We start from the raw sequence: 17,332 nt of genomic DNA, 5'->3' as shown, positions 1-17,332 counted from the left end.
GATGCCTTGTTGTGCTATCTGCCAGATAGGGGAAAGCAAATTATTATTTCTGGTGACTTCAGTGCTGATTCACTGAAGTAGTGTAACAGGAAGAATGACGTGGAAGTCTTGCTCAGTTCTATCAATTTGACATCTGTCATTAGTTTTCCTACTCGGGTAGTATAGGACAGCAGCACATTGATAGATAACACTTTTACAGACCAAGATAAGTTTAAAACCATAAATTCTTGTCCTTTTGAGAATGCCATTTGTGATCATGGTGCTCAGCTAGTTACAGTATATCACATAGCTCCATTCAGTAATTCAAAACTACCCTCCAGAGTTGTGCATTTAATTAATGACTCAGCAATTAGAAATTTCAGGGAAAATCTTCAGCAGTTAGACTGGGATGAGGTGTATAAGGAACCAAATACTAATCTAAAATATAACATATTTCATGATACACTTGTAAGAGGAATGGAAAACTGTTTCCCTAAGAAAGTAGTTAAATGTAATTATAAGAAACGATGCAAAAAACCTTGGCTTACTAAAGGAATAAACTTATCTTGTAACCACAAAAGGTAACTGTATCCAACAACAAGAAAGAGTAGTGAACAACCAAATGTTATAAAAACTACTGTGCTACATTAAGAAATATTATTAAAAATTCCAGAAACATATGCGTCATGTCTGAGATAAATACCTCTCATAACAAAAGCAATTTGTAATATTATTACAAGGCAGACAGGGCAACCTAGAGTACAGGATGAGGGCATTACGATGAAAGCAAATGGAAACTTGACAAACATCGAGCCACAAATCGAAACATTTTGAATTGCAATTTTTTAAATGTTGTAGAGAAAATTGGATCTAAATGTTCGTTAGAAGATGCAAGGCAGTTAATGGAAGAGGCCTTACCCAGACAATACGATACAATTGAAATTCCAACAACCTCTCCTTCTGAAATTAGGAAGATAATAAACTCTCTCAAGAATATAAGCTAACATGAAATTGATGGCATTTCCTGCAGGTAAATAAGAGCTTGTTATCAGGAGATAAGTGGGATTCATAACCACATAAGTAATAGCACTCTGAAGCAAGGTATTTTCACAGATAGGCTGAAGTATGCCTGCATAAAAAGGGGATAGGTCTGATGTTAACAACTACCGCCCAATCTCTCTTCTGACTGCCTTATCCAAAATTCCTGAAAAAGTAATGTATTGTACAGTAGTTTTACACCTTCGTAAAAATTAAGTTTTAACAAAATGTCAGTTTGGTTTCCAGAAAGGTTTTTCAACGGAAAATGCTGTATATATTTTCACTAATGAAATATTAAATGCTCTGAGGAACCAGAAGTCACCCATTGGGGTTTTTTGGGATCTCTCAAATTCTTTTGTGTGATACGAGTGCGACAGCGCTCAAATGGTTTAAATCATACCTAACTGGAAGACTGCAGAAATTTGAAGTAAGCAGTTAACATAATAAGCAAATAACCGGTGATTTCTCAAACTGGCGAACAATCAAGAACCGGGTGTCGCAAGGTTTGGTCTTGGGTCCTCTGCTGTTCTTAATATATATTAATGACTTGCTATTCTGTATTCAGGAAGATGTTAAGCTGGTACTTTTTGCCAATGATACAAGTATAGCTATCATACCCAACAGACAAAAATTAACTGATGAAATTGTAAACGATGTTTTTCAGAAAATCATTGGGTGGTTTTCTGCAAATGGGTTCTCATTCAACTATGATAAAACACAGTATATGAAGTTCCACACAGTAAATGGAATGACACCATTAATAAATATAGACTTCGATCAGAAATCGGTAGCTAAAGTAGAGTATTCAAAATTCTAGGTGTATGCACTGATGAGTGGTTGAACAGGAAAAAACACACTGAAGATCTGCTGAAACGTTTGAGTTAAGCTACTTGTGCTATTAGGGTCATTGCAAATTTTGGCGATATACATCTCAGTAAATTAGCTTACCAAGCCTATTTTCATTCTCTGCTTTCGTATGGCATCATATTCTGCGATAACTCATCATTCATTAAGTGAAAGAGTGATCATTGGACAAAATTGCTGGAGCTCAACCAATATCTTCCTGCAGACACTTGTTTAAAGAGCTAGGGATGTTCACTGTATGCTCACAATATACATATTCACTTATGAAAGTTGTTATTAACAATCCGAACGAATTCAAAAGTAATAGCAGTGTACATGACTATAACACTAGGAGAAAGGATGATCTTCGCTACTCGCGGTTAAATCTAACTTTGGTTCAGGGGGAGGTAAATTACGCTGCCACAAAAGTCTTTGGTCACTTACCTAATAGCATCAAAAGTCTGACAGATAGATATTGTTGATGTGGTCTTCAGTCCTGAGACTGGATTGATGCAGCTCTCCATGCTACTCTATCCTATGCAAGCTTCTTCATCTCCCAGTACCTACTGCAACCTACATCCTTCTGAATCTGTTTAGTGTATTCATCTCTTGGTCTCCCTCTACGATTTTTACCCTCCACGCTGCCCTCCAATACTAAATTGGAGATCCCTCGATGTCTCAGAACATGTCCTACCAACCGATCCCTTCTTCTTGTCAAGTTGTGCCACAAGCTCCTCTTCTCCGCAATCCTATTCAATACCTCCTCATTAGTTATGTGATCAACCCATCTAATCTTCAGCATTCTTCTGTAGCACAACATTTCGAAAGCTTCTATTTTCTTCTTGTCTAAGCTATTTATCGTCCACGTTTCACTTCCATACATGGCTACACTCCATACAAATACTTTCAGAAACGACTTGCTGACACTTAAATCAATACTCGATGTTAACAAGTTCTCTTCCTAAGAAACGCTTTCCTTGCCATTGCCAGTCTACATTTTATGTCCTCTCTACTTCGACCATCATCAGTTATTTTGCTCCCCAAATAACAAAATTTCTTTACTACTTTAAGTGTCTCATTTCCTAATCTAATTCCCTCAGCATCACCCGACTTAATTCGACCTCATTCCATTATTCTCGTTTTGCTTTTGTTGATGTTCATCTTAAACCCTCCTTTCAAGACACTGTCCATTCCGTTCAACTGCTCTTCCAAGTCCTTTCCTGTCTCTGACAGGATTACAATGTCATCGGCGAACCTTAAAGTTTCTATTTCTTGTCCATGGATTTTAATACCGACTCCGAACTTTTCTTTTATTTCCTTTATTGCTTGCTCAATATACAGATTGAATAACTTCGGGGATAGGCTACAACCCTGTCTCACTCCCTTCCCAAACACTGCTTCCCTTTCATACCCCTCGACTATTATAACTGCCATCTGGTTTCTGTACACATTGTAAATAGCATTTCGCTCTCTGTATTTTATCCCTGCCATCTTCACATTTAGAAAGAGAGTATTCCAATCAACATTGTCAAAAGCATTCTCTAAGTCTACAAATGCTAGAAACGTAGGTTTGCCATTCATTAATCTTTCTTCTAAGATAAGTCGTAGGGTCAGTATTGCCTCACGTGTTCCAACATTTCAATGGAACCCAAACTGATCTTCCCCGAGGTCGGCTTCTATCAGTTTTTCCATTCGTCTGTAGATAATTCGCGTTAGTATTTTGCAGCTGTGACTTATTAAACTGATAGTTCGGTAATTTTCACATCTGTCAACACCTGCTTTCTTTGGGATTGGGATTATTATATTCTTCTTGAAGTCTGAGGGTATTTCGCCTGTCTCATACATTTTGCTCACCAGATGGTAGAGTTTTCTCAGGACTGGCTCTCCCAAGGTTGTCAGTAGTTCTAATGGAATGTTGTCTACTCCGGGTGCCTTGTTTCGACTCAGGTCTTTCAGTGCTCTGTCAAACTCTTTACGCAATATCATATCTCCCATTTCATCTTCATTTACATCCTCTTCCATTTCCATAATCTTGTCCCGAAGTACATCGCCCTTGTATAGGCCCTCTATATACTCCCTCCACCTTTCTGCTTTCCCTTGTTTGCTTAGAACTGGGTTTCCATCAAAGCTCTTGATATTCATGCAAGTGGTTCTCCTTTCTCCAAAGGTCTCTTTAATTTTCCTGTAGGCAATATCTATCTTACTCCTAGTGAGATAAGCCTCTACATCCTTACATTTGTCCTCTACCCATCCCTGCTTAGCCATTTTGCACTTCCTGTTGATCTCATTTTTGAGACGTTTGTATTCCTTTTTGCCTGCTTCATTTACTGCATTTTTATATTTTCTCCTTTCATCAATGAAATTCAGTATTTCTTCTATTACCCAAGAGTTTCTACCAGCCCTCGTCTTTTTACCTATTTGATCCTCTGCTGCCTTCACTATTTCATCCCTCAAACCTACCCATTCCTCTTCTACTGTATTTCTTTCCCCCATTCCTGTCAATTGTTCCCTTATGATCTCCCCGAAACTTCGTACAATCTCTGGTTCTTTCAGTTTATCCAAGTCCCATTTCCTTAAATTCCCACCTTTTTGCAGTTTCTTCAGTTTTAATCTACAGTTTCATAACCAATAGATTGTGGTCAGAGTCGACATCTGCCCCTGGAAATGTCTTACAATTTAAAACCCGGTTCCTAAATCTCTGTCTTACCATTATATAATCTATCTGATTCCTTTTAGTATCTCCAGGGTTCTTCCATGTATACAGCCTTCTTTTATGATTCTTAAACCAAGTATTAGCTATGATTAAGTTATGCTCTGCGCAAAATTCTACCAGGCGACTTACTCTTTCATTTCTTAGCCCCAGTCCATATTCACCTACTATGTTTCCTTCTCTCCCTTTTTCTACCAATGGATTCCAGTCACCCATGACTATTAAATTTTCGTCTCCCTTCACTACCTGAATAATTTCTCTTATCTCATCATACATTTCGTAAATTTCTTCGTCATCTGCAGAGCTAGTTGGCATATAAACTTATAATATTGTAGTAGGAGTGGGCTTCGTATCTATCTTGGCCACAGTAATGCGTTCACTATGCTGTTTGTAGTAGCTTACCCGTACACCTATTTTTTTATTCATTATTAAACCTACTCCTGCATTACCCCTATTTGATTTTGTATTTATAACCCTGTACTCACCTGACCAGAAGCCCTGTTCCTCCTGCCACCGGACGTCACTAATTCCCACTATATCTAACTTTAACCTATCCATTTCCCTTTTTAAATTTTCTAACCTACCTGCCCAATTAAGGGATCTGACATTCCACGCTCCGATCCGTAGAACGCCAGTTTTCTTTCTCCTGATAACAACGCCCTCTTGAGTAGTCCCCGCCCAGAGATCCGAATGGGGAACTATTTTACCTCCGGAATATTTTACCCAAGACGACGCCATCATCATTTAATCATACAGTAAAGCTGCATGCCCTCAGGAAAAATTACGGCTGTAGTTTCCCCTTGCTTTCAGCCGTTCGCAGTACCAGAACAGCAAGGCCATTTTGGTTAATGTTACAAGGCCAGATCAGTCAATCATCCAGACTGTTGCCCCTGCAACTACTAGAAAGGCTGCTGCCCCTCTTCAGGAACCACACGTTTGTCTGGCCTCTCAACAGATACCCCTCCGTTGTGGTTGCACCTACGGTACGGCTATCTGTATCGTTGAGGCACGCAATCCTCCCTACCAATGGCAACGTCCATGGTTCATGGGGCGGGGGGGGGGGGGGGCAGATAGCCATACAGCATTTAAAATGAAATTAAAAGAATTTCTGATTGGCAACTCCTTCCACTCATTAGATGAATTTTTGGATACAGTAAGTAGGTAATTTCCCAACACACCACCGAAAAAAAACGTTAAGTGTCATGTATTATTTTGTATAGACACCTTTCATCAACCTGACAAGTTTCACATCATAACAAAGTATCGTATTCATGATATATGGCACAAGTACTAATCTAATCTAATCTAATGCCACAGGGGAGATAACACGCTTTTTGTGGAGGGGTTTGGCACCATCCTGGTCATGCACTTAGCAAAAAACATAGTGTAATGCATGGAAAAAAGGCCGCGGAGCTGAATCTTTTTTCCTTTTCTCCCAATTAACTGTAAAGTCTCTGATGGTCAAATCGGTGTATGCAGAGCAAGGGGCGTTCTCCCAGTTTTCAGTGCCATATACCAGCTCGGGATTGGCTTGTGAAACAGTGGTGAAACGTCCCATTTGAATGAGTAATGAATTACTGCCCTGATAAACCTCTTACGTTATTTGATTTTCAAACAGCTGAGCAAAACTGAACGTACTCAGATATTACTCTCTTTACTTATTGTGATCAACACTAAAGTGACACACAATATTTTTAGCTCAACGCAATCTGACTTTCAAAAATCCCTACAAAAGAATGGCCCTGACTAACATTAACCTATACGTTTCACAAATCACTTACCTCACAAAAATCTTCAATACTCGAACTACTGCAATACAGCGAGCGCCACTACTGCCAGCTAAATAAAAGATTCAAACTACTGAAGGCACTAACTACTGATAGGCATAGTTAGCAAATGAAAGATTTTGATAGAGAACAAACAATGTATTTACCTTAATAGTGTTCAAAAGTCATAATGTATATCGCAGTTCATGACATCCATTCTTAAAAATGTACTGTTTCTGATGGACACACGTCCAGATCATCCGCTCTCAAACTTCCGCCATCTCTCTCCCCACATCCACCACTGCTGGCGGCTCACCTCCAACTCCGTGACGCTATGCGCTGTTCACATCCAGCTGCCCAACACTACAATGGCAGACAACAACGCAAACTAGCCACAGACTGCACACAGCACAGCCAGTGATTTTCATACAGAGCACTACGTGGTGTTACCGATAAGAAAACATAAACAGCCTACTTACATAGCCCCCATGCTCCCCACAATAAATTTTACAAATTGTTTTGGGCACTGGCCAATACATATTTGTTAAAATTTTTTCACAATCACAATAACAAGGAAATCAAATGCACACACTTATTGATACAATGTTGGTCAAAAGCAAAAATTTTCTCACAGTCCATAAAGATAGTCCCGATCATTCATCACTGTAAAACTGCAGTGCTTTTTTTTTTCAAAGTCTGAGCAGTAAAAGAGAAGGCACATGGAAGTAGTGGATTTCAATGCAGTCTTGAAGAAGTAGTGTTGTCCTCCCAACGGAAAGACAGTGCTGACTCATGACATGCAGTCAGGTAATAGGCCACAACAGAGCAAACCCACCGCAGAGTCAGTCGAAGTTTTGAAGAATGTTGGTAGGTAGGTCATCACAGAGTAGACCCACTGTAGTCCTGGTAGAGAGTATGGTATTGGTGGGCCACCAGAGGTGCAGTCCCACTGCAGTCCTTGTAGAAATAATGGTATTGGTGGGCCATCAAAAATGCAGACCCACTGTAGTCCTTGTAGAAATAATGGTATTGGTGGGCCATCAAAGATGCAGACCCACTGTAGTCCTTGTAGAGCCGGCCAGCAGCCATCTGTTGCGACTGTGCAGGTGCACAATCACCATCAAAGAGTCATGCAGACAATATAGCAAGTTCATAAACCACCACTTGTGCACTCAGAAAGTTTTTGGAATAGTCCTTAGGACCAGCAATGCTGTTAACAAGTCCCTTGTTGAATTATTAACACACATCCAAACACTAACAGTCCCAACTTCTCACATATCATGCATTACTATGACCAACAGAAATGTCTGCAGTGAAATGTAACTTAATTTGAAGATCTGGTGTCTATACAATTATAAATTTACAACATAAGAATACAATTACAAAGGGACAATATACATCATTAAAGAACATAATAGTACAGATAACATTTGTAGTAATACAGGCTTTACAAAAGAATAGAAATAAACATATACATCAGTGTTACAGGAATTATGACATAAGTAAATGTATAAAATAATGAGAATAGTTTTTGAAACATTACTTTCACACATGAGCATTAAAAGAGAACAGAATAAATAATGTCTAAACATCTTTATAAAGTAAATAACATATTATTAGAATAATTCTACAACATAATTCTCATCAGATAAACACATAAAGACAGGAAGAACACAAATACAAGAGGGTACACACAAACACATAATGGAGTAACAGAAAAGGAAAGGACAGGGTTTGTTTCACTGCAGTATTTTGCAAACAAAACTTTCTTTACTTCTTGGCGATCTCCTTTCATTCATCATTATTCCCAAAACGTCCTATCTATACCTGCTTTCTGTACTTTTTTCGTATAACTTCTCAATGCATTTCTTCCAATTCATCGCAACTCATTCTCTTATATAGCCTACACCCTCTTAAGGTAACTTAAATCTACTGAGCTCAGATGTATATGCTAAGGGACGAGGCAATGCAGCAACACAAAACAATTAACACAAACAGCAATGACAAAAAAATGTAAAGTGACAATGCAAGCAGTAGTAAAACTAAATTAACAGAGCAAATGCAACATTACAACTAATATGAGCCAATGTGCAGCAACAAGAAAAATAATTCAGTAGTAAAACTGGCTTAACAGAGTAATAGAAAGTGAAATTTAGTAGCACTATGCCTGGCAAGCAGCAGCAGCAAATGCAATAACTTATATCTAATCATGACAAAGCTCAAGCAGAAAAAATATCACAGTAAAGATAGGAAATGTCTAATAACTATGTGAGATCTTAACACTAAAGTGATGCATCACCTTAACTTACACTACTAAAAAGTTACCAGTCTTTGACAAAAATTATGTATGCAATTCTTGTGAGGGGAAATGTCTCTTTTGTGCTCCCTCTTTTTTTTGGAAGTAGATCATAAAATTATTGTTTAATGGATCTGTAGACATAAAATATTTACATTGGTACATCTATTAACTTTTATTTTAACCAATGCTGCAGTGCAGTTAGAAACTAGATATTAAACAAAATGAGCAATCTCTCAACTAGAAAGACAACAGATGTAAAATGTTTCTCATAATTTCATTAAGCATTTTAGTAAATATCATAAATTAAGAGCTCCACAGTGTAATCTTATGTTTTCAAGTTTGAGCGCGTCGTATTAGCGATGCTTTCTACAAAGAAATGTCAATAGCGAGGATAATGGCCTCTTTTTCTTTCTCCACCTGTGCCTCTGAAAGTCACACACTAATTACTTTTTTCCAGGCGATTGTCGTGCAGTTGGGTGCCCACGACGCATTACATGAAGGTGGTCACTTAACTTTCTTAGCGAAATATTTATGACACCAGTTTCCACTACAGTGACAGTCTCATATAAAAATTTCACAGGTCAAGAAGTTGCGTTGCAAATCTGTAGAAATAAAATCCTATAAAATCCAAAAAATATTCGTCGGCATTGTGATACATTCACGCATTTACACACATTTCATAACTCTTAAAGTACGATTCTTGGTTTTCAACATCCTTTTTCACAAGTCAGAGTCCCTAACCACTACTCATTATTCCTTACCTTATTACACACATACATATTCATCAACACGTCTTCAATATTTCCTCATAATAAATACATAGCATAATCAAATTCCTCATATAGCATCAGCTTATTGATCATAAACATACCTCAACAGCATAATACACATTGTCATCGAAATAATAACATCATAAAAACTCAGCCAAATCTCAAAAACGTCGAAGCTTTCTGCAATAATTTCAAAACCTAAAAAAATTCGCTGCTCATTTCAATAGTGTCATCTGCCTCAATCGTACTTTCAAAATCATGATCTCATATCAAATACATCATTCAAAGCTCTCTTAGTATCGCAATGGTTCTGAAAAAAAATATGGAGAGTTCACAAAGTACATACAAAATACAGTTTCGTAAGTGTGAAGTTTTCCAACTGTGTGATTGCGTAAACATCTGTCACTGATGTAGTAAGAAACTGTTTGTTTCTCTGTTAAATAATCAGGTAGCTGTGTAATTCTGTGTGGGAGAAATATGGTACCGATGTGTAAAGTTGTATAAGCAACATACCATATTAGCTAAGGCTCCTTGTGGTTGCCACACACATGGTACACAAAGTAAGCGTGTACCCCCCTGAGGATTAATGTAATTATATCCTCAGGTGTTACAGATTACAGCAATGGAATGAAATGTATCACGGAAAATTTTCTTTGTAATTAAAAAATCTTTAAAAATAAATGTTTTAAGTACAAAATTAATCACTCAAATGCGTGTCCTGTAGCGCTAAATGTGCGTCTTGCTGTAAGATAATTCTGTAAGAAGTGTCGTAGTTATCGTCCTCTGTAAGCAAAGTTCTGCTGAAGTCAATTTACTCACCTCGTCATAAACAAAAGTGAAATGCTTTGCATATAGATATCTTAGTTATTATGCTTACTGCCGTGATGAAGAAATTTCTGTACTTTAACGTATTGTTGTGCTACGGAAAAGGCTGTCTCATTGTAGCTATACCACAAAAGGTACTACTAAAACATGTTTTACTTTCCAGAATAATACATAAGAACTGTGCAGATATAAAACAGATACACCGCAAAAGCAACAATGTGAATTGTGTCACACATTTGTAGCGTCGTGATATAATCGTGTAGCTGTTAAAGAAACCAAATGCTAAGTCATCTTTAATCTCACAGAAAGTACTTTAAATCCAGAATGTATTCTCAAGTAAACCAAAATGTTGCATTAAAATCTCGTTAGCAGTACTGGTATATGTTCTAAGTATGTGAGTCTTATAGTCGTTACGTTATTGTGCAATTAACAAGCAAGAATGTACACACACAATAAAACCATGTCCTCTGTTCACTATAACAATGCATTCGTAATTTCTGTTTAAATAAGTTCTCTTGGTTCTTCACTGGATATTTAACTTCAAACATTGTTGCATGTTAACAGATTCTAAGTCTGACAAAGCATTCTAGTAACGTAAAGTGAAAAATTCTATAGCAAAGACTAAGTTTAAAAAAAAAAACAGATGATCTCTCAATAAACGGTTTTACATGTGAAATATGGTGCAATCCTTTACTCTTCCTAGTACGCAGAGTTTCAACTTGAATGCAGTTATCATGCAGTATACGTCGGTAAAGAATACTGGAATTTTTCTCAACATTAGCGTCTATGTTATTTATCTCTGAGCCAGCTGGCACACATGGCTGCCTGCGGTGCGAGTCATTGTCTATCTCTTTGTTGGCGCGCGTCGTTATTGGAATTAGGAGATCTAACTTCTACAAATTCGCCTTACCGAGAGAGCCCTGCCCTGTTTGAATCCCACCAGTTCTAATGGAATTCAGGTATGTCGTTTTGTCGGTAGTTTACATAGTTTCTTGTTTGTTGATCATGTGGTGGAGAATTTCTCCCAGAATCGTAACTGCGCGGTGGACCGTTGCGTCTGAAGTTATTCTGTCTACCTTGATAATAATTATTTTGGTTCCCATATTCACTGTTTCTCTGGTTGTCTCTGTGATAGTCATTACTATGGACATGCGTTCTTTCTCTGTAACTGTTACTACTCTGCCAACGGTTGCCATATGGGTGGTGTCGGTTTTGGTCACGATTTGCGTTATAAGAATAGCCTTGTCGTGTCCAATTATTATTTCTTTCATCGCGAAATTGTGAAGGATGTGACCTGTAATTGTTGTGTTCCTGTTTTTGCGTTCCGTGATTGTCATTGTCAATTTCCAATTCGTGTAATAGTCCCTGAAAAGCTTCAATGTCGTCTTTGCAACGTCCTTGCAAAATAATATGTCGTAAATGTTCAGGCAATTTGATTAAGCAAATACGAATGGGTTCTGAGGGGCTGTAAGGGTTTGACAGGTACTGATTCTTGTGCAACATGTCTTCAAAATATTTCACAAGACTGGAAAATTCAGATTGTTCGAAATGTTTCATCATTATGATGCTATATTGTACTCTGTCTTGTGTGGCTTGAGACCAATATGCTGAGAGGAAGGCATGGTAAAACTCTCCTTCACTGTGGCAATCGTGAATGACCGATCGCATTCTTACAGCTGGTAGCCACACATGAATTCTAATCTGTGCTCTAATGACCAGTTGGGAGGAAAACAATGAGAGAATTGATGAAGCCACGCTTGTGGATGAATGTCGTTGCCGGAATTCTGAAATGTTTTGAATTTATATGTAGTAATAAACAGTTTATAGTCAAAATCATCATGTCGGCGAGTCGAATGTCGGTCATTGTTACGTCGTTTCGGCGGTTCCATCTCAAAATTCGATGTAATTTGCCAATTTCTTTCATAATTTCCGAAGTGCTCTGTGTTATTATTTTGTGGCTGTTCCATATTTCTATGTCCCTCTTCCCGTATTGGAGCGCGAGTGTCCTCTGAAAGATGTAATTCTTGTATTACCTGTGTCAACTGATCTTGTACTTCCCGGGTTTTTCTTCGGTTTTGCGTATTAATTTGATTCTGATTTTGTTTGAATATCCTAATTTGTTCGTACTCTTCTGTGTCAGTGAAGGCTACAGGTCTTGCGTCATTCAGATCATCATCCACCTTTGTAGATAAGTTAGTGAACTGATCCGAAAGTTCGGCTACTTTCTCCGATAGTGAACTTATTTCCTCAGTGTGTTTCTCTAAACCAAGTTTCAGAGAGTCCATTTGTGTTGAAATCGTATCTACTGTGTCTTTTAAGTTTTCCTGAGTTTTTGCAAGTTGCGTAACCTAATCGGTAGATGCAACTGAGTCGATTTTAACCCGCAAGGTCTCGTGATTTTTATGAACAATAGTTTGCAGTTCTTTTATGGCTGCTTCGTGATTCTGTAATGCATTTTCATGCCGCGAAAAAACAGGTTGGAAATGCTCAGAGATTTGTGTTTTTACGTCATTACAGACTTTTTGACATTTCGATTCGATTTAATGTTACTCAGTAGGTAAATCTTCATGTGTTTGTTCAAGTGTGGTGTCTAACTTTTGAAGATTTTGTTCTATTGTATCTAACTTTTGAAGATTTTGTTCCATTGTATCTAACTTTCGAAGATTTTGTTCCATTGTGTCTAACTTTTGAAGCTTTTGCTGTGTTTGTCCCATTTGTTGTATTAATTGTGATAACAATGCACTGGTGTCTGAAACATGTTCCTCAGTGCTTTTTGGCAGTGAATTTACACCAGCAACATTCACATTTTGACAAGCAGAAAATGTGTCTTCACTTATTTGAGAAAACGGGGAGGACCCAAAACCTGATTCTACAGTATTTGCGAGATTGTGTCCTGTCATTTTGGATTCTTGAGACGAGCTGTTGCTGACCGACCGATCGATAATGCTTACCTGTTCAGCAATTGTTTCACTGTCTACGCCATTATTTGCCGCCCGCGCAATTTCCCTAGGCACAATTACCAAATTACCACTTTGAATGTCTGTTAATTCATTACACAGTGGTGCTGCTAAGCTATCCTCGTCGTCACTATTATTTCTCAGTTTACTTTGGAGCCTAGTGTTACGTTTTTCACACACCATTATTGTCACAATATTTCACACGATAATACAGAAAAGCTAAATTTGAAGAGAAAAATAAGAGAACACATTAACATAGCACTGAAAATAATATCTAGTTAATTGCAAGTGCAGCTACGATATACTTGGTGCAAATCTGCATGCATGCAACAACTGTTTTACTGTACAACAATGAAAAACTACAACTACAAAGGAATTTCTCTCTATGATTATGTGCTAGCAATAAATAATAGCTACACAAACTTCAAGAAAAAATCAGAAAATTCCAGTGAGGTATCCTGACAGGGTCGCCATATGAAACATCCCCTTAGAAAAATTAGTGAATAATTGGGCTGATAAACCTCTTACATTATTTGATTTTCAAACAGCTGAGCAAAACTGAACATACTCAAACATTACTCTCTTTGCTTATTCTGATCAACACTAAAGTGAACCACAATATTTTCAGCACAACGCAATCTGACTTTCAACAATCCCTACTAAAGAATGGCCCTGACTAACATTAACTTATATGTTTCACAAATCACTTACCTCACAAGAATCTTCATTACTTGAACTGCTGCAATACAGCGAACGCCACTACTGCCAGCTAAATAAAAGGTTCAAACTACTGAAGGCACTAACTACTGATAGGCAAAGTTAGCAAATGAAAGATTATGATAGAGAACAAACACTGTATTTACCTTAATAGTGTTCAAAAGTCATAATATATATAGTAGTTCATGACATCCATTCTTAAAAATGTACTGTTTCTGATGGACACACGTCCAGATTATCCGCTCTCAAACTTCCGCCATCTCTCTCCCCACAGCCACCACTGCTGGCGGCTCACCTCCAACTGCGCAACGCTACGCGCTGTTCACATCCGGCTGCCCAACACTACAATGGCAGACAACAATGCAAACTAGCCACAGACTGCACACAGCACAGCCAGTGAATTTCATACAGAGCGCTACGTGGCATTACCAATAAGAAAACATAAACAGTCTACTTACAGTGGGAGATGTCTAAGATGTAACTGTGCTTTGCTACCGAGCTGACGATGAAGCAGCCAAAAAGAGAAGACATCTCTCTTGTACTGGGACTTCGCTAGTAAAGAACTGCAGGTCTCTACCTACGGTAAACGGTGAGACTTGTGTCTTTTGCTAGTGTGCCACTTAGATCCTGTCCTGTACCGTCAGAGGTTCTGGTTCTAGCGTCACGCATACATCGAGTGATGCACGGGTGTGCTTATTTGTCATGAGTCGGCCGTCTAAACATTTGACATATTCCGTCCGCATAGTCGTGGCACAGAGTCATATTTGTTTGGCAGACCAGCCAACGGACTCACCTGCACACTGGAATCCACCTGCGTTTCAGATGTTCATAGGGAAGTACCTGCGTTCCGAATTAACCGAATGCGAGATCGTGTATTTTTCGGGCGCACGCCAGTAATATCAGATTGCGGCCGTCAATGACTACAGTCGCCGAACGCATCGTGCTGTGCCGCCCTGTCCAGGAGGAGGGTAAAGTATTCGATGCTTCGGCGTAGGGCTTCATTATATGTTTCTCAACACCCTGTTCCTTGGAACTATATTTTTCTTTTTGGGAATAGTAGAGTATAGATGCTTGATGGTGGCGTAGTTTTTGCGCTTTAACCTGAATTCACGTGTATGAAGTCAGATAAAGCGATTAGTATTCCGGTTAGTGTCGTGTGTCGATCCCCAGCTGATCACTTTGTCCACCATAGACCCCTTGTTAGTGAAAGCGTTTGTCGAATAAGAACTTTTGTGTGACGTTTCTTTAGTAATTTTTGTTCTCTTGTGATGTTAAGGATAAATAAATCTATTGTCATTTAGATCACAACCTCTCCCAGTGGTCTGATTAACAGTGCCTTGCCATTTTTATTTAAGTCCAGATTCCAAAGGAGATTAGCAAGCTTCCAACTGTACTTGGTATTGGTTGCCTAATGTGGGCCATGGGACGTCATAGGCTACAATTGCTTCAGGAGAGTAAGCGGTGATGTGGAATTCGTTTCTGCAGTCATTAGTTCCCCAACTTGATAGTAATCATATAGGCGACTCTGCGGGATAGCTGATGCCCAGTAGAAGCATACATTTTCCTCTTCTCTTGACAATAGGATCCAAGCAAGTTCCTGCTAATCGATAGATATGTGGCTGATGCTCCTTCATTTTTAGAAATTGGTAGGATGCCAGAGTTTACGTCCAGAAAAAAGTCTGACGGCTTCCATCTGAAAGACAATAAACTAAAATCAAAGCACTGTACCTCTGGGGTCGGTATTCTTCTGGTGGTGTAAAGGGTAGTAATCACAATCTCGCCATAAGAGGAACTAAGTGCCTGGTCACAACTCTTTTCAGAGTAATTTATACCTCTATTAGCTCTCTAACATTAGTTAAGAACTTATTTTCCATAAAACGAGAACTTGGCACTGAGACTGTGACGTCAGTACGAAGTGGAAGTTCTCTGTGTTGGAGTCGATTCAATGACGACAAGCCAAGTTCAGTTTTACACTGGCTATTCTCACACCAAAGAAATGTTTAATAGGAACGTGGACTAAAGCAGAGGCAGACATAATCAAACAAGGGTCACGTTATACACAATATAAAGTCAGACCGAGCCTCTACTCTAACTGTAAGTTGACTCCAATTTATTACTTTTCCAGCAGGACGTTTCATGTGTAATTTCTGTCGCAGAACTTTTTTTTTTTTTTCAATCAAATAACGAGCTAGTAGCCACCCAGCTAGAACGATTTCTGTAATTTATGATTCCAAAAAAAAAAAAAAAAAATCCACGAAGTCTGAAATTGTTGTGCTTTAGGCGCATCCTTCACTGGTCCACACACATTTAAAACAGGATAAGCACCTTAATTATTTACTCTTCATAATTATAACTTGTTATCTGGAAAGCTAAAATAGGCCACACAAATAATATTTCCTTTGATAATAACAAATTTATATCTTAATTAATTATATTGATACCTATTTTTTTTAATGCTACAACTATGTCTACTACTACAAAACTACAATAAAACCCTTAAACAGTCACCCAACTACTAATACTACCTACCGCAGGCACTACACAATCTGTTCTGTGTTTTTTCATGTTTTTTGGTGTATTTTACATGTAGATAGTTGTTTCCGCTACTAGATCCGTTCTCATATTTTCCGGTCAACAGCCATTGTCTGCTGTACTCCGCGAGGGTATGGGCAGGGGTTGGGCGTTCGGGCAGCAGGTCAGCAGCCAGCAGCGTTTCAGCTATAACAAGTAATTCCACCGATCCCTGTTAGCTCTTAAAGTCCACGCTTACATGATCACTTGCACCAAAGTAATGTAAATTCTTGAAGAACTATTTCCTTCAGTGGTTGCCGGGCTTAATCGTCTTTTCTCCATCTGAGGAATATATTGCCTAGCCGAGTTGTCTGCTATCTGACGTGTGGCTGAATGCGTCATGAAGTCTTCTTCGTCTTCTTGGATACTGCGGCTATAGTATCGTCCAAGATGCGTCAAGTCCACTCGCCCCTTCCTGCTGCTTTGCGGCCCAACGTCTTCAATGTCCGACGGCCATAACCCACCGCTTCTTCAGAGTGCGCCGTCCCACAACGTGTGTTCTACTGTGCCCCCTCTGCCACAGGCGCAGCTATCATTCATTTATATTTTAATTTTGTGTAGATACGTAGCATACGGACCATGAACAGTCAGGTAGTGTATCAATCCACGCTCCATTTCCATTAGTGTAGCATCCAGGCAGCGTTTGGCGGCGCGGTAAGCGTACAAAAAGATAATCAGCGGGTCGTGGGGTCGTCTCAAAATGGAAAAAATTTTCATTTTTTTATTTTCAATTTTTACGTCAGTTTTTGAACCAGATGAACCGAAGAAATGCTAATCCCTTGTTTTAAGCATAAATTTAATGAGGAAATTAATGAAAAATTACATCAATGAATACATATCATGATAGGGAACTCCTT

The sequence above is a fragment of the Schistocerca piceifrons genome, chromosome 1 (genome assembly GCF_021461385.2).
Source record: "Schistocerca piceifrons isolate TAMUIC-IGC-003096 chromosome 1, iqSchPice1.1, whole genome shotgun sequence".
Classification (NCBI taxonomy): Eukaryota; Metazoa; Arthropoda; class Insecta; order Orthoptera; family Acrididae; genus Schistocerca; species Schistocerca piceifrons.
This window is presented reverse-complemented; position numbering follows the sequence as displayed.